At 33.2% G+C, this 24,936-nt stretch overlaps 1 long non-coding RNA gene across 1 annotated transcript in view; it reads left to right on the top strand.

The window, feature by feature from the left end:
- LOC145660566 (uncharacterized) overlaps positions 1-24,936 on the top strand; it is a 69,806-nt gene that overhangs the window by 41,603 nt on the left and 3,267 nt on the right. Inside the window, exon 2 of the long non-coding RNA XR_014126836.1 lies at positions 2,869-2,950. This is a non-coding gene — a long non-coding RNA (uncharacterized LOC145660566). The remainder of the gene's footprint in view (positions 1-2,868; positions 2,951-24,936) is intronic.

Here is a 24,936-nt window from a genome sequence, read left to right as displayed (position 1 = left end):
CTTACCAGCCTCCTACATCATAAACACAGCGCTTTTATCAAACGTGTACTACAAACAAATAACTGACGAGCTGCGTTCTAAACAAAAGAATGGCTATTTTGTGAATAATCATATTGGAAATATCACAATATTGCGAGCGATGATTATATTCAATGAGAAAAAGCGGAAAGGCTATTACTCACCGAAAAAAAAGTAGCAGAATTTTCTTCTACATGCAACAAGTAGCGCTTTCGGAAGATCCAACTTTCTTCATCAGTCTGTGGTAGACTTAAAAAAAGATTAAATAAAACATGAAGGATGATTAAAATATGGTTAAAAGGTTAGGATATGTAAAAAAACAAATCTTCTGTCAAACATTAAAACACAGGAATAGAAACTCACTGACATGGTACACTGCTATTCACTGTTTTCTGTTTTTGCTTTCCAAATGGTGAAAGTATAGTGAAAAGATTACTCTAAATAATATTTGTTTCTCCTCTATCCAGATTAAGTGAGGGCCTTTCTTTGTGAATATAATATGATTCTTTAATTTTTCGTTCCGTTGATGTTTTTGCTTTTTCAATTAAACATGATTCCACGATATGATGGTTATAATCTCTAAGATACGTTGCTAGACCGAATAACTGTTGCGGATTCCGAGATTTCGAGGTACGAACGTGCTCAGTTAATCTAGTACAAATGTTCCTTTTTGTTTGACCTACATTCACTTTATCACATTGACATTTCACCCGATAGACGCCACTGCTTTGTGAAGGGTCAGTAAAAAAATGCTTTAAAATTGGTTATGTATTTATCTATAGATTTTGGAGGAACTTCTGTAGTTTTGATGTTGTGTCTTTGCAGAATCTTGATTTTTGCTGAAAGTTGTGGAACCAAAGAGACACCAATCCACATGCCGTAACTGACAGATGAATTGGTGTCTCTTTGGTTCCACAATTTTCAGCAAAAATCAAGATTCTGCAAAGACACAACATCAAAATTTCAGAAGTTCACAGTAGATGTTTCTTTATAAAAACTTTCATATGCTGACATTCAATTTTCAGAACTTCTTTGTAATTTCACTAAAAATTTTATGTCAACATTACAGCCCATTTTTCTCATTCTTTCAGAGTCAAAGGGGTAGCGAAACACATTTATGTTCCAATTTAGTTTTGTTATTCGAATTTTGGTAGTATTCTCATGCCGCTTTCTTTCCATTTCTTGAGAGTAAAATTGTTAAATCTGTTCTCACGAAAAAAAGAAAAAAAAACTCCTTTATGTGATTATTTATTGATTATTTAAGTTATTTGTGGAGTAACGAAAAGCTCGTTAAAAGACAGAACAAGCAACATAGTATATAAAATACATTAAAGTGATAGTTTCTGCCTACGTCGCATTTGCACGGGATCATGTTATAAAGATAATTGAAATATTGTGAAAATAGGATTCTAAATAGGAACAACATTCATGGTTCAATGTAAGATTTCTTTTCGGAAAATATACCCTACAATGTACGTCAGTAATAATAGAAAAATACTCATTGCTTCATACAATCACTTTTCTTAGCCAAGGTTTTATGCTGTCTAAAATGCATTCTTTTGTTCTCATTTCTTTATCTACCTCTATCCTATCTCACCTAGTTATAAATTGCAATGCTTTGAAAACCTACTGGGATATGCCTAATGTGGTACGCTTTGCCCTTGGCTAATTGCATACTGTACCACATTGCATACTTGATTCTACTATTTACTCTCTACCACATTAAAATATTGTCAAATTTCTTTTATAATTTGCAATACCTCCGTTCCTCTTATGTAAATCCATAACTTTTCTGACTATGTTTGATAAAGAGTAAAGTGCAGATGTTTTCTGTTTCCTGTGTTAATAGTTATGTCAGGTGTTGTTGAATTTTATGTACCTACTTCCTCGTATAACAATTTTTTCCCAGTTTGATTATGAACATTTAATTTTTTTCATATCCTTTTGTTTTATCTTCTCACCTATACCTTAGTATTCTTTCTGTCAAACTGTATTTTAATAATTATTTTATGATCCTTACTATATCCACATTTTTCTTCCTATTTCTCTGTTTACCTTTCATTTTTTTCATTATGTTTCACTCTTTATTTAGTATTTTCAATTAGTATTGTTCGTCGCTCTTCTGTCGTTGCATATTACACTATTTTCAATTCTTTATAAGGTTTCATTCCCAACATATGTTAAAGTATTTCTTGTTGGTCTCTTTCATTTGCTTGTTTGATTTTATAGTTTTGGATGATTAAACTGTTAAGTTTCTGTTTTAATTAACATTTTAACGTTAATTGCAAGATTCTTCAATGGAATAATATGATAATAAAAGTGAAAAGTCTTTCTGGTTTATTAAATTAAACTTCAAGTATAGATTCATTTACTTAGTAGATGATGTATAATGTAACAATGCTTAAGAATATTCGCTAAATGACGTGATGCAAATTCTCCTATCTAAAATATCCAAAAGATACAATATCTGCCAAAAGTTTTGATTGACTCCTCTTTTTTTTTTCTCGATGTATCTAAAGAAAAAATTGTTGTTACATAAAGTACGTGATGTATGAAATTCTCTGCTTGCTTATCATCTAGAATACAAGTGATGGGGTAAGTTACAAATAACGAACACTCAATTGACGATCTAAAACTAATATTCAATTAGTTACTATCTTGAACTGTGATTCACTCACAAAATGATGATAATGTGGTATGGATCGATTATTTTTTATTTATTTATTTATTTATTTATTTATTTTACTTGAAGCATTTAACTACGCTCAAGTGCTTTGTAATAAGATTGTATTAGTTATAAGCCAACCTGTTACTGTTCTGTAGAACTTAACTTCCTATTCTTTGTTCTAGAATCCAGCATTTCAAACAGATGAACAATTGTGGGAGGTTACGCCAAAACCAAATTCTCCTCCTGAAACCAAACTGAACACATGTAAGTAATCAAACTAACTTCAGTGTTGTTTAGAAATTTTGGGCTGTAATAATTATAGCCAAAATTGGAAAAATAAAACAGAATTAAAAAATAAAGAAAGAAAGGAGATTGTACCAATAGTACTTTTGTAAATTTTTTTGATTGTGTGAATAACTCTATCCCATCTTCTATAGATGCGTCGAGGAAGAGGTGAGAAGTGCCTCGAAACCATTCACAAATTTTGTGTCCTTTGGATGTCTGAAGGTATGAAAAATAGTGTTTACTATAATACATATACATCTCATGGTAATTCTGTGATGTGATCCCAATATTTATAGGATGAATATTTCCTCAGCTCAAATACTTTATGAACTGGCTGCTGATACAATACAGAAACAGCATCCTAAATCCTTTGCAAATGGGAAGATAATGTAATGAATTGACTCTGAAATAGTCGTCCGTTCGCCCTCGTGAGCAACTAAAACTAATATGAAGCAACGCAGTGATGCATTTGAATAATGTTGCGACTGTTCTGTATCTAGTTTGGCTTCACACTCTGAAAAGTATATTACTTGCAATGTGACGAAAAGAATGACGTTGGCACCTGAACATAACATTGAGAACAGACACATAAGTGTTTTTGTTCAAGACAAGCTCAAATCCTATTAATTCAAATAAGTGAAGAGTTCAAGTACCAATCTCAAGTACCAATATCACTTGACAAGATCACGATCTCAAAGAAAAGATTACAGCAGTTATAGCTCAACCAGATTAACCTTTACATTTTCCATTATTTAAGTGGCTACTGGTCTGTTCCTATGTTCTGCAGTCCAGCATTGCGCGAAATCGGTGAATGGTTTCGAGCACTGTTTCCCTCTTTTTCAGTACATCCAAAGAAAATTTGTTGTTACATAAAAAAAAGAATAAAAGAAAAGGAAAGATATATATATATGAAAATCTCTGCTGCCTATTCTAAGGAATAAAAGTTATGGGATAAGTTTGTAGTTAGATAGAAAGATTAATTCCTTATTTATAGGTAATGAAATAAAACAGTACGCAGATATTGAAATTTTGGGTGTTTTAACGTGTGAGAATTTTCATATTCTGTTAAGATATGCATTGCATAGTATCAAAATTCAATTATTTAATACCAAAGTTCAATTTGTATTCTATGTTAAGTTGCCTATAAATCTTGTAACCACTTTGTGATTTATGTTACTAGTATTCTAATGTTTGCACTTAGTTTCTTCTTCAAGCCTGTATCATTCACGTAGTGCACGTTGTTTTCCATATATCTGAGATATTGAAATGAATTATGAGTATTCCTTAGTTTATCACTCATTTTTATTTTTCTTTCTTTGACGATAACAATTCGATTCGTGGACGGTATATCCTTGCATACACTACGCTTATTATTTTACAGTTGCTGCAATCAGTTATTATACTTATTGATTTTGTGATTAGTTCCTTTTACTCATAAAGTACTCGTATGGTTTAGTTCTTAATTATTAAATAATAACTGTAACTCGACAGTGGCAATCTTGAATTTGTTCAAATCCTGTTCAGGTCATTCTGATTAACTTATCCTAAGTTTCTTTGCTTACCATGATCTCTTTGAAGTTCTGTTCAATAAGAGACCTTATCTTTAGAATTTATAACGAACTTCGAACCTTCAAGTCCAGACACGCTTAGAATTTCATTCTTGTTTAAAATCTGGTTATGTCAAGTGTATGTATACGATATTTCAAATTTTTACTACCGACAAGACGTTGTCCTTCCTTACCCGTGATTCTATTAAGGTTTATATCGTTACTCTTGTCCCATAAAATACCAGTATGTGCAAAGATCAATCAAAAAATAATGCAAAATCACTGCATCTCGGTAAAAGCACTAGAAAAATTAAATTTTAGGTACAAGCGTTTGTCTTTTGTAAATGTCACTCAATATATGATCCATTTCCTTCATTGCGCTGCAGCCATCTTTGTTTCATGACACAAATGTATGCCTATAAAATACCAGTATGTGCAAAGATCAATCAAAAAAATAATGCACAATCCATTGCATCTCGGTAAAAGCACTAAATAAATTAAATTTTAGGTACAAGCGTTTGTCTTTTGTAAATGTCACTCAATATATGATCCATTTCCTCCATTGCGTTGCAGCCATCTTTGTTTCCATGACACAAATGTATGTTCCTAAAATTTTTCAGATTGGTCATTACACCATTTTTTCACAAACGCAATGAGCTCATTGTTATGTTAAAATTGTTTTCCAGAAGATTCGTCCAAATAGATATAAATACGATGACTCTTGAGTATATTCTGGACAATCCTCAGATAAATTTTGCAGAAAATCATCCCACTTGTTCTCCCTCAATTGAATCATCTCTCTTGTCAAGGGTCGTAAAATCCAGCAAGGACCAAATTTGCTGCATCCCAATCATTCGATTATCATTAACACAGATCCTTTTGCAATATCTATGTGCTGCTTGATCTATCTCGTGGTGATGCATCTGTGTTTTTGAATGAGTTCCTCAGCGACCTATGCGTCTTCAATGGTTGTGATGGTCTATCTGAACGTGACTGGTCCTGGAGGCTACAATCACCATGGCGAATCTTCTGAAGTCATGACACATTACTTAGATTTAAGTTATTTCCCTCCCCTAGAACTTACTCTAAATCTATGTTGCTGAGTTATTCCCGGATTAGTAGAAGATTTCGATTACTGCACATTGGTGTAGTAGAACGTCACGTTGATTATTCATGAAGGCTTATCGGAAACAACAGAAAATTAAGTATAGATAGGGTGGTAAAGAACGAATGCTTTTACCTACAAAATTGCATTTCTCTAATACTTATTGTTACCAAGCTACAGTGGATTGTGCATTGTTTAAATCTATTTCTATATCTTGTTTCGTTGTCATTATTCTCTATGCGCTATGTGTCACGTATTGTTAGTGATGTGTTTCGAGTATTCGATAATCTTCAAAAACACATTGTGTTTCATTTTAGTCATGGTTATATCTTCCGAATCCAAATTTTTGTAATAAATGTAAATACAATTCGTACCATTAACATTTGGATAACGTTTCAGTAGGCCTATTAGTAGTAAGAATGTGAGGCGTCTGCGCCATGAGGCTTCTGCGCCACTGACCCTGTACCCACTTTCTCGGTCCCGCCCGAAGCAGACAACGAGTTTCCCAGTGCCGCCTGACACACTATGCCGGGGGACATATGGGGGATACGAGAAATCGAGCACCGTGAACCGTCAACCCACGGTCTTTTACGACCTCCATTTTAGGGGTGAATTTGTTCCCATTTATGACCACTTTTTAGGGGGTGTATTCGTTCCCTTTTACGAGCACATTTTAGGGGGTGAACTCGTTCCCTTTTATGAGCATATTTTCCAACCCTATTTGAACATAGCAGAATATGAACATACAACAGAACAGATAATACATAAGACTCGTTCTTTCAGGGGTGAACTCGTTTTCAACCCCTATTTTAACATAGCAGAAATTACATAGCACAGCTAATAAAAGAACATGATTTATTTCCCAACCCTTATTTTAACATAGCAGAAATTACACAGAGACTACGTAACACACAACATCCTCCATTTTAGGGGTGAATTTATTCCCTTTTATGAGCATATTTTCCACCCCTATTTCAACATGCCGGAGTTTAAAAAAATAACATCATCATACTCTCATAAATGAATAAAGCATAATATCATTAGCATCAATAGTAGTGAGTGAGAATTTGTTTAAAAAATCATGCAACGAATAACCAGATGCACGACATGCTAAATATAAAAAACAGTAATGTCCACAAAATTGAGATAAATCACCTTGAATACGTCTATTATTCCATGTATAATACAGACAGTTTCGTTTTAAAAACCTTATATGATGTTGTATATAGGGAGGTATACCATAGCTATCGAAATACTCTCCCACACACATATTAGATATATAAACAGCAACCCAATGTTCACCAGGCTTATCACTAGAATCAGTGTTTATAATTATGGCGGCTGGAAATGTATGAATAAACAAAGGTAACTCATCAGCAGCATATACACCAATAAAATGATCTTTAGGTAAATTTTGTTGTAATGCTTCATAAAGCTCAATTGTATTTAACATTTTTTTCTTTAATTAATATATATTTTTCTCTGGAAATCAATTTCTAATTCTGAAGAGAATTCACCATAAATAATTGTTGTTACAGGAGATGGCAGTGCTTCTTTAAAATGAACCTCTAAACGTACACTTCCTTGCCGTTGTGGACTAGTATGAAATGCAGCACTTGCGCTTGAATCAGGAGTTAAATCAAACACCAGTAGAGTATAACCATTAGGATATTCGGCGAGTGAAATATTATTACCTTGATTAGAATAATAAATACCTGAACCTGTAAATAACGTGGAATATGCTTGTACATATAGCTTATTATCAAAATCTGGTTGTAAAGGTTTGAAGGGCATTGGATTTCCATCAACATACAGTGTAAAAAATGACATACTAAAATGATGAAAATTGAATGGATTTGTTTGATAAGTACCATTGAAAGCAGCATTAGTAACAAAACCAATAATAATACGTTTAGGCACTATGCCTGAAAACAGATCTGGAAGTGTACTATCCATAATTCCTTGTGGCAGAGTTTCTGTCTTCACCTGCACTTTTGTTATAGGATATTTTACTCTAAATTTAGGATTTTGTAATACTTTATTTTGTGCTATTTTAACTGCTGGTGATACATCAACCTTTTTCACAAGCAATGTTGCATCTGTAATTACAACTTTTCCATCAGCATCTGCGTCACCCATGAGACAAAATGTAGGTTTAGCTGGAATTAGTTTAATACGCAATTGTACACCATTCAGTAAAAATTTCTCCTGATTAAATATATCAGCATGAATATAGCCCAATAGTTCAAATGACTGACTTAAAGCAGTGAGAAGAAAACGTTGTTTAAATCCTACATTAGCATCGGCCACACTGTCCATATGCCCTGCAGTATCTTTAAACCACATTGATATTTGAAGATGCGTTGTTTTAGCTTCAGTATTATAATTTAGTAGTTTTTCAATATACGATCGATATGGATATGTATGTGAAGAGTAGGAAATAAGTTGATTATTTAAATATAATTGCAATTCACTGAACATTGCATTGAGAAAATCATTTACAGGGCCGATTTTCTTATCGGCAGAAGTTAAATTAGAACCATCTGATTTAGTAATTTTACCTTTAACATATAACATTGTGTGCGGTAAGTCAATATAGTCATCCCCATGACCGGGGACTACAAATTCTATTGGTGCATTATCAGCTATTGAAGCCACAGGCTTATATGGAACTATTTTATTACCTATAATACTGGTTTGAGTGGGTAAACCAGCAAATAAATCTAATTCTGATTTCATACACTCACACTGCATTTTTCTTACTATTAATATTCACACATGGTAAAATTTACAATACCATATTACGTCTACGAAAATGTAATTTTACACATACACTGCCATATTGGAAAGGAAGTGGATTACCTGTACTATCTCTTAAATCAATAATAATTTGATCAAATTGTTTACGTTGCACAGTGACATAATGAGGATTATCAAAAATATGTACATTATTAATACCATGCTCTGTAATATTTGTATTTATAATACGTAACAATGGAGCTACGGTGTCACCCACCATTTGTGGTTCTACAATATCACTGTAAATATACATAAGTGTAGGTAGCGCTTTTTGTAAATCAGGTGGATAACGAGCATGATGCACAACTGCAATATCTTCTTGTTGTATGTGATCAAAACCTAGTATTCTGGCTAGTTCAGGAGATAGACGTACTTCTATATGCTTCTCTTGATCTTTTATTACTCTATTAACCTCAATTCGTTTCACTGATGCTTTGACTTTTAATTGTAAATTTAATATATCACTTTTATGATTAATTTGAGATAGAATATCATCAACATGATAATAGTGGCCTGGTAAGATTTGAGTTATGTTCCAGTTTTTTGTATTCATGAGACGGTAATAAATATTATTTGTATATTTGGAAACATTCTGAAATGAACTTGTATAATGCACTTCAACAACAGCTGTTTCCCACACTCCCTTCTCCAGTACAATAGGTTGATATAATTTAGTAGTATAACAAACAAGAGTATTTTGAGGAAAATATTCCATAGAACTATTGCTAGGAAGTGTGAGATAAAAACTATCACTTTGCTCCATAGTCAATCAAAAATATCTTTGGATCTTTTTATCCGTTTCACACCACCACCACCACCAAAATGAACTTTCTTTCTTTTTCTTCTTCTTCCAGATCCTTCCAACACTTGATTTAATTTATTTTGAGCTTTATTTTTTAAATTTGTTTTAACTTCTTGCCATCGATCATACAAAGACTCTTCAATAGGTCTATTATTATCTAGTACATCTCCTGCTACATTAATTCCTGTACGTATCAATTCTTTACCAACAGTTTTTGCACCTTGTTTTAATAAAGGAAATACAGTACGAAATAAACCTCCTAGAAAACTACCAATGCCATAACCTTCTTGATATGCTGTACCTCTATACACGTTATAATTACCTCCTGCTTGATATATGTAATAGTTAAGGTAGGGCTCATTCATCTTTCTTTCTATATACTTAAAAATAACAATAGATTACAATAGAATATTATTATTATTGCTTATAAGTACACCATTTGCGTTTACGGGGTGGAGGACCATCCTCTTCGTCTTCTTCGTCTTCTGTTAGTTTTCTAATATAATCTATTCGTTGAGGATTACCAATGTACTCTAAGGGTATATTGGCTTTTGCTAATAATGTAGCAAAAGGTTTCCAGCCAGCAACTGAAATATTTTTCTTACGACATCTAACAAAATCGGATATCAAATCCACTATTTGCACCTGGAATTAATTTATTATTAATATTCACATTTCCATTATCGTCCCATTGAATATTTGGATTTTGTTTCAATTTACGTAATAAAGGTCTTGCTTTACGTTTACAAATTTCAGGGAGAGTAGATATTATTTCATCATCATCGTCATCCTCCTCTTCTTCTTCTTCCTCCATAGTAGTGGTAGTAGTAGCTGTTGCTGTTGTTGTAACTGCTGCCGGTTTTTGAATTATATTTAAATATTTTTGTAAGACTTCTCTATATTTTGTCCATTTTTCTTCTGCATTTAAACTTTTATTATTTAAAATTTCTTTCATTTCATCATCAAGATTAGATATCGTTTGATAATGATGTAATTTTTCTGGTGCGATTAAAATAAGTTTTTGTGCGTTTTGCATAATTATTTAATTAAACTAGATAGTATACCTCCAATAATAGGTGCAAGCAATGCAGTAAGAAAACCACCTTTTTGTATAATTATTCGTTTTTTCTTTTGTTTTAATGACGGGCCTTTTTTCACCAAATATCTCAGTTCCTTTTTATATTTTTTTAGCTTATTTATCTCTGTTTTATTTAATGGAACATTTCCTTGTAATACGTTATAGGAACATTCACAAATAGAGCGAATTAAATCAGGATCTGCATTTTGTAAAATTGCCTTACGTGCTTTCGGTTTTGACTTTGCTAAAAGTTTTAACAAATGTGCATTTTCCTTACTAATGTGCTATTAAAGCACAAATAGTTGTTAGAATATAAACCATATTACAATTATTATTTTTTTACAGGTACATAAACATAATTAAAAGAATCTGTTGGAAAGATATTTGTTCGAACTCGCTGCTCATCAGGAGTATTTTGTTTTAAATCAAAAAGTAAATAACCATGTGCAATTCGAGTTGCATCTTGATATGCTTCTTGAATAAATTTTGTATTACCTGGATACAATTGTCGTGCGAGATAATTAATTTGAGCTTGGTCTCTAGGATTTTTAAAACAAACAATATGACAATTTAACGAAATATCCCGCATTCCTTTTTGTGGATGGAAAATATTCTGTGTTATAAATATTACACTTATATTTCTATGATGGCTACCCTTAGTAAAAATATCTACAATCCGATGATCACACTCACGCATTAAATCATCAATAATTACAAGATGTGGACCCTCATGTGCTTGAAATTCATTATTTTGAGGTAAACCTTCTTTAAACGTACAGTTTGAAAGAGTATCATACAACGGTTGCCATTCACCATAACACCATACAATATTTTTAAATAACTTACTATAATGGTCAAGAAATGTTTTAACAAAATATGATTTTCCACAACCTGTAGGACCTGCTACCATACATGTAAAAGGAATTTTCCATTCCATCTCTATTATAGATATATTGCATTTATTTTAAATAGCGTTTTTAAATATTTTGCTTTCTTTTCTCCTTTACATAAAAAAACAGCGTTTGTGGAAGAACAAATTTGGTTTAATATACTTTTTACTTGTGATACTGATAGACCTCGTGATGATGATGATGATGACAATTTAACTAAGCAACGAAAATTTACAGTGTTGCTAGAATTTAAAATATAAAATTCACTTTTTGAAATTATAAAATCTACAAGAAATACTTGTGATGACATGCTTCACCTATACATTCTTCTTTTCTTTTTTTTTTTTTACAATATAGTATGTTTTAAATCAATCCAAGAATTTTCACTTTTTGGCAGACCTAACCATTTCACATAGGCTTTATTATTTTTCTTCCGCAAAACTTTTTCAATCAAATACGTATCAGGATATTTGGTTTTCATTAATTCCTGTTCATAAAAACGTCCCTGTATAGGTTGTTCCTTGCTATCTTTTAAGTGGTAGGTCGGTGGATTTGTCAGGAATACTTCAGCTATTTGAAAGATTTCAGTCGTCCAATTACGAGTAAATCCTCTTTGAAATTGCTTGTTCGCCTTACTTATTCTAACATAATCATTCACTCTAAATTTTGGTTTTCCTTTAAAGGAAGCAAATTTTTTACAATACACGGTTGATAATAAAACCTGTTCATGTTTTTTGGTTACATCTGCAGGTCTCATTTTGATAGTGCTATGTTTAGTATGATTATATTATTTTAGTAATTCTGGTAATATATCGAGCCATTTATAATTACCTTGTAAAGTAAAGCGTTTCCACATTAAATTACGCAATGTTTTGTTAAATCTTTCGACAATACTAGCTTTTATTTCAGTATATGTAGAATAATGCTTAATATTATATTTTTTCATTAATTGAGTAAAGTATGTGTTGTAGAATTCTTTCCCTCTATCCGTCTGAAGATAATTAGGACTTATCTGATTTTGCTTTAAAATCGACTCAAAACCTTTGGCAACATGTTCATCAGTTTTTTTGTTTCACAGGCACCGCCCATGCTTTTTTACTAAATGTATCTATGACAGTTAATAAATATTTGTAATTTTTATTAATTTTTGCTAGTCCTTTTAATTTCCCACTATTCATTTCTACAAGATCTGCCTGCCATAAATCGTGAATACCTTTGGTAATAACAGGAATTCTAGCATAGTGTTTTCTAGCAGATTTATGTAATTCATTTACAATATTTTTTCTTTCATCCTGATAAGACATCATTTCTATATATTTCTCCTAAAATATTATTTACATATTTTACATTGATTATCATTATGCTGTTTCGATTGAAAAACTTACTTTCTTAAAAAAATATTTTACATTTTACACTTATCACAATATTTCAATGGTAACTGATAATGTCCCCATGGCAATGTATGAATGTTACAATTAAGAATACATCGCTTGTCATCATGAGGATCTAAAGCAATTTTATTAACAGATACTGTAAAGATTTCATGTTCTTTAGATTGAAACTGTGCTTGTTTTTTTCTAATAGTTCGATTATTGTTTATGCAATCCTTAAAATCTTCGATAGAAATCATACGTGTTACATTTTTTATACCCTTAATTTTTTTTATTTCTTTATCACATTTAGTGCGAATTGCATATACTTTAGCACGTAACCCAACATACTCTATAATGGGGAGTCCCCCTACTTCATCTTTCATTTTACCTAAAACTTGCTTATTTTTTGTGCTATATAAAACATGATTTTCCGGATAATTTGAGGTGTCAAAATAATCAGACATTTCTTTCATATCATTATATAAATTTTCTGTAAATATCTGGTAAATGAAACAGTCTGTATCTGTGTACATAATTTTGATGTTATTACCATATTTTGCTTTCATTACATTGTAATGAAAGTTATACATTGCAAGTTTGGATAATTCTAAAATTGCAACACCAATATAAATAGGTTTGTTTAACTTAATTTTGGCACGCTCCATGTTAAACATTACCAAATCCTCGTTATAAATAACTCTAGATTTTAAACGAGGTGATGCTAAAAGTTTTTGAGCTTTCAGTCGATCGGATACCAATTGAATGTCAACCCTATTTCTTACATTTTCCATTGTTTTACCGTAGGGTGAGTTATTCATAAGTTTATAAAAATCTTTACCAAAGGATGTAGTGGCTTGTGCTCGTAATTTTGTGTTATGTTCAATATATGATTTTAACCATTGAGCCTGTTTAAACCATAAAATTTTATGAATTTTTGTAAGTTTAAGACCTTGTAAAATGTAAAATTGTAAAAGTCGGTAGTGAACCACATAATGGGATTTATTATCTAGGGTTAACATTAACTTTTTATTTTTCTTTTCGGGCGCCATCGGAAAATCACTATGTATCTCATGTAAATGTTTTGGATATATCAAATCTACTTCAAGAAAACACCCTTCTTCCTTATCTATACACCAACTTAAGATATCTCCTACAGTATATTGTTCAGGATATGTATCCCAATGAAATCCACCATATGGTAAATAATCCGCCATTGCAAATCCATACAAATTATTTACGTCAAAATACGCAATCCAAGAATCATTTTCAATGCTATTTGCATATCTTTGGCAACACTGTGTGATTCCCCCACGAATATTCAAATCTAAAAACATATACATATCTATGTTTGAAAGCAATTCAGGTTCAATATTAGTAAATTTTAACATAGCATTCCATGCTAATCCAGGTGTTGTAAACATGTGTGCTGGATCGATCTGATACGTTAGCATACACTCATCTCGAAAATTATTGAAAATATCAGCAGTAAGTAATACATCTCTTAATAAATAGTGGTCATGATAATCACCCAGTGTTTTGCAATCAAATCTATACCATACTGCGAGAGCGTACGCATAATCTTCATTACTTATCACCCCATTTAAAGTATTATGAAATGCTTCCTTCGGGGGTAATTCCTCTTCTTCAAATTTATTAAGTGATGTAATATATTCGTAAGGAAATACCCCCTTACGAGTGATTAAATCAATTTTATCAACCCCAAAGAAAGATGTAGTAAATTTCATTTGATCTGCTACCAATTTTGATGACAGAGCCTCCAGACTATACGGCAGAAATCGATACATGTCTAAAAAGCGAAGCTCTACAGTTTGATTGCCAAAAGTGAAATATTTTGAAAATGATATATATCGTTCTTCAGTTTGTGGTATTACATTGATCTTTCCACGCATACACCCCAATTTTTTTACAAACAAATGACTGTCATATCCTGATAAATTGTAAAAGAATATAGGCACGAAATTATGTTGTCGTTTTACTTGTAAGTTACAATTATTACATAAAGGACTAATATATTTACCTGTCAAGTGGCTGTGGTGTTTAACTTTGTAATTTTCATATGTAAATTTCTTACAACATAGAGGACATTCAGTGGTTTTCTTATACATTTCCTCTTCTTCAAATGTCAATACATCCATTTCTTTTTTGTCGTGAATCCGTTGAATAATATTATATAATTCATTTTCTATGCGAAACAAAAATTCATCAGATGCAGATCGATCATCGTCTTTTTTTCGTCTATAAAGTACAGGTTTCGTTGGTGTATTATCACTCCAGCAAACTTTGTACGCAAAACTGCATGGCTCATGATGCTGAATAGGACGGCTATACGATATATCAGGATTATTATCAGAACCGCTAATTGGTTTCAAAATGCTTTCAAAATCTGCTATAATTATTGCATCCAATTTTAAAGTGCTCACAAGTTTATTAAATTTAAGTATTTCACCAAAATTAGGCATTTCGATTCGTGATACTTTATGCTTTGAACATAGCTCCAAATGATTATCTAATTTAATTTGTGTATTGAAGAATTGAAAACATCGTCGACAGATATATGATTTACGCTTATGACTCGTTAATTGGCTATGAACTAAACGTGAAAAATCTCGAATTAAACAATAATGTTTTCGACCATCTTCGTGAGTCAAGTATAACAGATCAACATGTAAATCACATTGTTCGCAAACATCACTTACACGTAATGGATAAATATTATTATCACATCCATATACGTTTACCGAAATAGTCTTTTGAGTATGCTCATAATATTGTTTCTCGAACTTATCAATATCTTTTAATGCAATAGGAAACTCAATACCTTCAAATATATCTTGTTCTAATATATCTAAGTTCATTTTGATATTGAACATAGCAAGACACACGATCAGGATGATTTTGTCGTGAAATTGGATGTAACGCTGCCAATACACACCATACAAAACAATGATTATCATTATTTTTTATATTAAGTACGCATTTTTTAGCTTTAATCCAATCTGGCAAATCTATATAACTTGATGCTCTCAATGGAATATATTTATCAACATCAATTTTTAATTTATGTTCCGGCTCAGAACATAGACTCCAGCCTGATTTCTGAATACATCTTTCCTCTTGAAAGTGACATAAATCCTGGAATATTTCATCCAGTTTTTTGCTGATATCATCAACCGGTTGGATTACTTGATATCCGGATACAACAGGAAAACTTGTTATAACATCTGGTGATGAAGGTTGTATAAATCTTGTTGTTAAACTGCAATTGACTTTAACTAAATGATCAATACTCAAAGCTTCTTTTATAATTGATTCACATTGCGGCTTAATACGCTTTAAAAACGTTGGTGTGTCACATAAATAGTATTCAATATTTTCATCTGGTAAAATATAAGTTCTAAGGGTACGCTCGAATGCAGTCTTTACCCCCTGATTAGCTTTTTTTTGTCTTTTCACAATATTACTTGATGATGATAATGAATGAATACGTTTCATATGTCTGCCATAATGTTTCTTTGTAATCCAATTGTTACACATACCACATTGTTGCTTTGAATCCATATTTTTATCGTTAATGTGAACTCTTCCAACTATAGAATACCAAATAGTGTTTTTTTCTAATAACGTATTATTATTAACGCTGTAGATCACCAAGTAATGTTTGGGGCTTCCAACTATAGAACGCCAAGTAGTGTTTTTCCTAATAAGCTATTATTCTTAACGTTCACTGTTTTTTTTTTTTTTTTTTTTTTTTTTTTTTTTTTTTTTTTACAACGATATATTGAAAGCAATGTTTATAATGAATCAAATTGGGACTTCCAACTATAGAACACCAAGTAGTGATTTTTCTAATAAGCTATTATTCTTAACGTTCACTGTTTATCGAATTTCTAATGAATCAAAGCCGATCTCTCTGTCCCTTATTATTTTTGTAACTATACTATAATAAAATGTCTTTTTTTTCCTAATTAAAAAATTATTGTAAATTTTTGCAAAACTCCTCTCGGAGAAACGCTATCTCTCATAACTGGGAGATGATTGCCTGGGGGCCAGGTTGCAACTATGGCACTGAAACCATAGTTGCAACTATGGCACTGAAACCCCCTGTCATGGCACGGCATTGGAGCTCTTCATCTCCCAAATGAGAGATAGAGTTTTTTATTCAACAATCTATGGAGATGTAATCCTTTATAACCCGGCCAAAGTTATAAATTATTACGGCTCCGAACAGGATTCGAACCTACGTATCGGCCAAATCTCTGTTCTTTAGATTGCTGCCTTTACCAATTGCGCCACAATTGGAAAGACAAAAAATCTGTGAATAAAACGATATTTAGCAGAATTATTAATCAATCATTCTTTTCTCCTATCTACCGGCAATGCCATCTATTAGCAAAACTATCAACCATTATTTTCCGTCTTTATTTTACTGCCATCTGTTGGGCTGATTTATAATTACCAACAGCGCTAGTCCCAACATGAAAAAAAAATGCTCATAAAAGGGAATGAATCTTATGCTATGTTCGTTATGTTAAAATAGGGGTTGGAGTAGTTTTATGTATTCTCTATGCTAAGTTCGAATAGGGGTTGGAAACGAGTCCACCCCTAAAATGGAATCTTATGTATTCTTCGCTATGTTTCGTAGTCTTCTGTTATGGTAAAATAAGGGTTGAAAAATGAGCCATACTCTTTTCTTAGCTGTGCTATGTTCAAATAGGGGTGGAATGAATCTTATGATCTGTTATGTGCTATGTTAAATAGGCCGTTAACGAATCTTTGCTATTTCTGCTATGTTCCAATAAGGGGTGGAAACGAGTACACCCCCCATTCACTATGTGTTCGTAGTCTCTGCTATGTTAAAATAGGGGTTGGAAAATAAGCCATGCTCTTTTATTAGCTGTGCTATGTTCTGCTGTGTGTTCATGTGTAATTTCTGCTATGTTCAGATAGGGGTTGGAAAAAAAAACGAGTTCACCCCTAAAATGGAGGTCATAAAAGGGAATGAATACACACCTGCTATGTTTCGTAATCTCTGCTATGTGTTCGTAGTCTTATGTTCGAATAGGGGTTGGAAAATATGTTACGTAGTCTTATGCTCTGCTGCGTGTTCGGTATTCTCTGCTATGTTCAAATAGGGGTTGAAAACGAGTCTTATGTGTTATCTCCGTGTTATCTGCTCTTCTGTGTGTTCATAGTCTCAGTGTAATTTCTGCTATGTTAAAATAGGGGTTGGAAAATATGTTCATAAAAGAGAATGAATACACCCCTAAAATGGAGGTGGTTGTGTTTGTTATCTGCTCTGCTGTATGTTAGTAACTGTTATGCTAAGGGATTGAAAACGAATACACCTCTTCTAAGTGTTCGTAGTCTCAGTGTAATTTCTGCTATGTTAAAATAAGGGTTGAAAAAATATGCTCATAAAAGGGAACGAGTTCACCCCCTAAAATGTGCTCGTAAAAGGGAACAAATTCACCCCGGTCGTAAATAGTCTCAGTGTAATTTCTGCTATGTTAAAATAAGGGTTGAAAAATATGCTCATAAAAGGGAACGAGTTCACCCCCTAAAATGTGCTCGTAAAAGGGAACGAATACACCCCCTAAAAGGGAATAAATTCACCCCTAAAATGGAGGTCGTAAAAGACCGTGGGCTCACGGTGTACGATGCTCGATTTCTCGTATCCCCCATATGTCCCCCGGCATAGTGTGTCAGGCGGCACTGGGAAACTCGTTGTCTGCTTCAGGCGGGACCGAGAAAGTGGGTAGAGGGTCAGTGGCGCAGAACGCCCCTTTTTATACTACTCCTATTCTATTCACAAATAGATCCTTCCCTTATGTTCTGGCTCTTATTTATTGTTCCGTCTTTGATTTAGTTTAATTTCTCATAATTCCTTGGTAGTTGTTCTTTGTTTCTATATTTGTATGATATTCTATACAGGTCATTTGATTTGAAGACACCTCACCTGCGATAATTCATCACTCACTCAGAGTTCTCTAAAACAAAAGGAGCATTATTCAGTTCTATGGCTATTCATTGTTTCTCTAGCCTTCATGTGACTTATCAAATTATAAAAGTGGGCCTTTTAAGACAGCGTTTATTTATACTTTACACTTTATCATTCAAACTTGACTATTTTGATCAATTACTTGTCAAATTTGGCAAGCGATGTAAACACCAATTCTTTCCAAGATTGTCTCCATGGAACATGATTAATATTACAGAGCTCATAAATTTCATCATTCATAATTAATAATTTTCCTCCTCAAAATCTCTATCTAGTAATTGTTTCACACCTTCAACCCCATTCGTGCCATTTTAGTCTATATAATAGAATAGACTCCTTGCAGTTTTCATAATTCTATTTTCTCGTTTCAATCCAATGCTGCCCGATAGATTGATCTTCCATTGAACAGCGGATGCGAGGTGACATTTTTGTAGTGAGGAGCATAAAAACAAATCCACAGGAACACTCCCAGTTTACTATTATAACTGATATGTATAAATATTTTTTCAGATAACACCTCAAGCCTGGCCATTCGTCAGGATTGAAGTTGCATTTTTAAGTAGGTTTATAAAACAATATTAACCCGGAGGTGTTCCTATATTTTTTTTTAAATGTCTTTGATATTTTAGGCAAAATTATTGATTGCCTTTATTTGGGATGGATTTTAAGCTTAAAATGTGTTAAATCCTTGGCGAATCACATCACTGAGTGTATATCAGGTCAGTGATAATGTACTGATAAGAATCTATGTATTCCAGTAATTAAAGAAATAACGAAAACCTTCTATAGAAAGTGTCTTATTCTGAAGAAGGGCAATTCATAATTTTGCCTGAAATATCGATGAGAATTAATAATAATAATAATAAAATCACAAAAACACACCCAGGTCAGTATTGTGTCATAATCGATACGTGTTCTTTACATTCAATTAGTTATTGTATATTTCTTTTAATTTGATTACTGCGGTTTTCATTTTACATTGCACAGGTGAATACAAAGTACAATGATGAAAAAAATGGTTGTAAATGTATGTGAACATTTATAAGTATGGCGTATTTCAAGCGTAAAAAGTATTTTCCAAGTCAAACACGTGTAAGCATTTATTTCAATAAATAAAAAACAGGAATGATGTAATACTGAAAGTTACGTTTATAAGAAATGTCAATTAATCAATGACATGCAGCCAGCGCTCCGAAACCATGCTGACATCCTGAGAGGCCACGCGCAACCCCAACATCATAAATGCGTTCAATAGCAGCTTTCAGCTAATCAAAATTAGCGTACTTCTTGTCACTTAACTGATACTTCAGACGACCAATCCAGTTGAAGTTGCATGGTTGGAGATCAGGTGAATAATCGGAATGAATAAACATTTCGAAGTCATGTACATTAAATATTTCTTAATACTGTGTGCAAATAAGGCTTTGCATTGTCATGGGTAACGATTGCCTTTGATAAGTTTCGCGACTGCTCCAATAGTAAACATTTCAAATAAGAAATGAACGATAGGCTTCTTCATTAAATGTTTGACCTACATCTCAAAATTTTAGAATACGATGCTGTAGATGCTGATGGCCACAATCAACATCTTCTTTATCTAGTTAGTTCTCGCGTACCATCATTGTAAGTGGTATATCACCAGCACTCCAGGACTTGAGCCAACGTCCTATTTAATAGTCGTGCATAACAATGGTAACGAGTTAAATTGTTACGAAACACCTCTTTCCGGAGTTCAGTTTGATCTTCTGTAAGCTCATGAGAGACCCACGCGGGAAAAAATTTCCATACTCCAATTCTTTAGGATCTCATGAGGATGTTTTTGAAAGATCTCTCCGGATCTTTTTGAGAGTTCACATTTATGGGCAAGCTCACATACATTCCAAATTATTGATTACGATTTTTCATTTATTTGTTCAATATTTTCAGTCTAATGATAGTCGAAATTGTGAGCACCTCCACGACCTTCTCCAATGATTATTCTTTCACTGAATTTCTCAAATTTCTTAACCCATTTCTTAAATTTCTACCTAACGCGTTCCACTCTTTTCCAATAACATTTCCACCTTTTCCAAGCAAAACAGAAATTTTTATTTAATTTCTTTGATCGATGTCTTTCACAGAGTTCTGAAGCTTTCGCCGTTCCATTTTCCATCCGCTTTAATATCTAATCACACAACAACACTTCAGTAGCTGTGATTACTGAGTGTCTAAGTGGATTATTTTGTTCTGTTGTATAGTTTTTATAAAACACCAATACAGGTCTGCGTACGTTTGACTCGGGCAACCAGATAAAATTGACTCGCCCTTTAAATGATTTTATTTCTGTACAAGCTGCAAGTACATGTGGTTTGGATCTAACGTTAAATTATTCACTTGTGTCCAAAACTTTAGCATAATGACTGTTCCAGGACATAGGGCACGAAGAATGTGAATAAATCACACCAAGGGGATTCACCATACCAACACACCGCACGGAATAGGCTTCATTTGCAAGAACCATGATAGCAGGAGGTCACACAACAAAACGTAATAATAATAATAATAATAATAATAATATAATAATAATAATAATAATAATAATAATAATAATAATAATAATAATAATAAATAAAATAAAATCAGAACTCACATACCAAAAACGCACTACCGGCACCAGAAACATGTAAATACGGGGTATGGCCATCCCCAATAGCCGCACATGTCTGGCATAGACGCTCTGTGTTGAAGATTAGGTTGCTGAGGAGCTCTTATGGCAGCTGATTCCACTCCTCACGAAGAGCATTGCAAAGCTCCCCGTGTGTTCTGATGAGCGGCCATCGGACTCCAACACGTTCTCCTAGTGCGTCCCAAGCATGTTTAGATCTGGTTTAGGTCGGAAGATCGCGCTGGCCACTCGATGCACTAGATATTTTTCGTTACTAGGTAGTCGTTCACCAGGTTGATACGATGAAAATGAGCATTTGCATCCATGAGCAAAAACTGTGAGCCGACTGAGTCCCTGAAAAGCCACAAGTAGCCACACAAAGCCTCATTCCTTTACCTCTGGGTAATGGTGGATTCTGCATTTAAGACATTTGGGTTTGTACGACCATCATCATAATGCCTGCCCCGATCAGTAAGCCACTACCACCATATTAATCCCTTTCCACAATCATGACGGGCTCCTTTGTCTCCTCCGATCACTGTATGATGGGAATCGCTCTGGGTATTGTGTTAGGATTCATCTGTGAACAGTACGCACTTCCATTCATTGCTGGTACAATAGCGATGATCTTGACACCCTTGTAAACGGGCACTTTTGTGCGCTGGAATCAGTAAAACCACGGTGGAACACACGTTACTATTGTGGACACACAGAACACTGGCACCCAGTCTCCGGTATACAGTTTGGCGCGACACTACCATCCCTAAAGCAGGTTGAAAGCTCCGCTAACAGTTCTCTTGTAGGCATCGTTGCACTGTTATCGCCAGCGGCTTGTGATGGGCTGTTATCGCCAGATATCGGTCCTATTATGGAGTTGTCACACGTGGGTGACCTCCATCGGACATCTTCTCTGTCAATAAACTGTTTTCACAACCTGAACATGACACTTTGTGGTGCATTGAAAGCTCGTGCTTCTGCTGTCTGTGTGTCCGCTCGTTCCAAGTGATCGATAATGTGATTCTGAGTAAACGTATCCAAATGCAGTCTTTATGCCATATTCCTGCTGTCTATTGCCACAATCAAGTCGTCAATACCCTCCGCTCACTAAAACAAACCTACACAGAACACAGAATGCACACATTTCGGCTGCAAGCACTAATTCGATTTTTTCCCACAGAGGGCCAGGCTTGACACATGCCATGGCTAGTCAATGAGCCTAGCAAACAATAAGCGCCGTCCACCACATTCCCTCGTGCTCGTGACACTCTACCCGGCATCATGCTTAAGTTTTGAACACCAGGGTAAGTTCACATCTGATACAGCGTAGATACTGAAAAAAAATTAAAAACTATATAGGTAAATAACATATTTAAAAATAGTATGAGTATATGAAAAGGAGCACAGCTTCTCTTGACCTTTCGAGGTAGTTCACTTCTGAAACAATTATTTCAAATATATCACCCTTCTTGTCTCAGATACCAGCTCAGATAAAAACAACACGAACACACCTCATATTCTAATACTTTATTATCCAATTAATCATAGTTTTGGCGAAACTTCTCTTTCCCTCTTTAGAAGAACAAATTTCTAAAACAATTTGTCTTTACACGAAATTTGCAAAAATTAATGTTTAAGATTTATCTTCATTAGTCTTGCAGCAAGTTTGGTTTATTTTTATTTTTGTTTTATTTTATTTTAATTTATTTATTTTTGTTTTATTTTATTTTTATTTATTTATTTTTGTTTTATTTTATTTTAATTTATTTACTTTTACTTTTTTAGTATTTCATCTTTTTATTCAACCTTGCTGAGAGTCACATTGGACACTTTGTTGAATTTCATATATTTATTTAACAAACTTTCAGTTGAAGTTTGCGAGGCCAATTAAACCTGGAATTATTAACTGAAACTGAGGAAATCAGGGTGGTTGACATTTGGATGTGAATCCGGGACCTCCTGCTTGAAACAAGAACGTTAACCATTAATCTGCACTTCTAAATTTCCGTCACTTATTACTTTTAAGCAACTTTCTGTTGACACGTAACACTTGCTTCATGAACCTTTTTTCATACCTTTTCATCTTTTCTATTTGATGAAATCCAATATCATTACGCGAAATATTGAAGAATGGGTTACTAATAGAAATTATATAAAATTAAACACTCACTTTGTACCTAATCCAGTCTTCATATATTTCGAATTTAATTATACATAATATTTCGGCCAACTCTGTGGCCATGGTCTCATTCTGTTGTGTGTAAGACATAGTATCAGTTATCGCAGACTGTGCAAATTCTTCTGCTCGGAAAGATAATTCAAAGGAAAAACAAATTAATTAGTAAACTACTAAACGAATGACTACACAGTCAAGAAAATTCCAAATAATAAAGGTGACAAGAAAGAATCACAAAGTAATTGGATTGATCAGGGAAAAGTTTAACAACAAGTTAAAGATTATTTCACTAGAACAAGGAATTAACCGTAAGCATAAAATAATTGTATTATATAATTTTTAAAGTGAATTTAATGACAAAAGTAGTCCACGGGAAATAGTTGTAATTCCTAAGACAGTAATCAGATTTCGTAAGATGTAGAATTGACATAAACGAGTTTTTTTTAAACATATATTTGGGACTATTTTTCTTTTACAGGACAAGTCGCTAAACAACAACAAAATGAATCATGATGATATTTTCATTTCTTACATAGAACACAAGATAAGATCATGGCCATAGAATTGATCAAAATATTGTATATAATTAATTTTTAAATATAGGAGACTGGATTGAATGCAAGAAAAGTGTTTAATTTTATTTATGAAAGCTTTTCTCCACAATTCGCCCATATGTATGTTAGATCTTCTTGTTTCGGAGGTGTAAGGGGGCATGAGCATAATAACTCAGTGGTTGAGCACTCACATCTAGTTACTTGTTCCTCGATCCTACACCATATGAATAAAGATTGAGACAATTACGTCTGTAGTTCTCGTTCCGGAATTATTTTGTTTCTTCGTATATATACATCTTGGTTTCATCTCGTTCCATCAAGTGTTTCGTCATTCAGCTACCATTATATTCCATTTACTTCAGCCTAAACGGTACAACCGAGGGACATAAAAATGTTTAATTTCATTTTGTTGTATCCATTTCATCAATGTGAACTTATCTTCGACATACTCTGTATATTGTGCCTTGGCTGAAGAATAGAGGAAAGGCGGCAAGACAACTGGAAGTAGATCGTTAATTGTAATATATATATATATATATATATATATATATATATATATATATATATATATAGATAGATAGATAGATAGATAGATAGATAGATAGATGGATGGATAGTGGCGGATCCAGGATATGATCAAGGCAGGGGCTAAACCATAGTTTGCCGCTTTATCCAGTGTAAAGCGGGATTGAAGCCCAGTTTATCCAGTGTACACTTGAGCGTCAAGAAGGAAACTATAGCCCCCCTTGGATCCGCGCTTATATATATATATATATAAAGATGCAAGTAGCAGTGTTACCTGTACACCACGTGAAGGAGTTTGGTTTGTATGTAGAGATATTTTCTCAATGTTGAAACCAGAAGTGGTACCGTAGTAGCTTTCTACTTTCGATTTCAGCAGAGAACTTAGAGTGAAGATGAATTATACTCTTGGTACACTTAATTGATTACAGAAAACTCCTTCCCCCTTTTATGGTTTTT

This window comes from Thermobia domestica, chromosome 9 (assembly GCF_964235325.1).
Source record: "Thermobia domestica chromosome 9, izTheDome1.hap1.1, whole genome shotgun sequence".
NCBI classification, from domain to species: domain Eukaryota; kingdom Metazoa; phylum Arthropoda; class Insecta; order Zygentoma; family Lepismatidae; genus Thermobia; species Thermobia domestica.
This window is presented reverse-complemented; position numbering and strand designations above follow the sequence as displayed.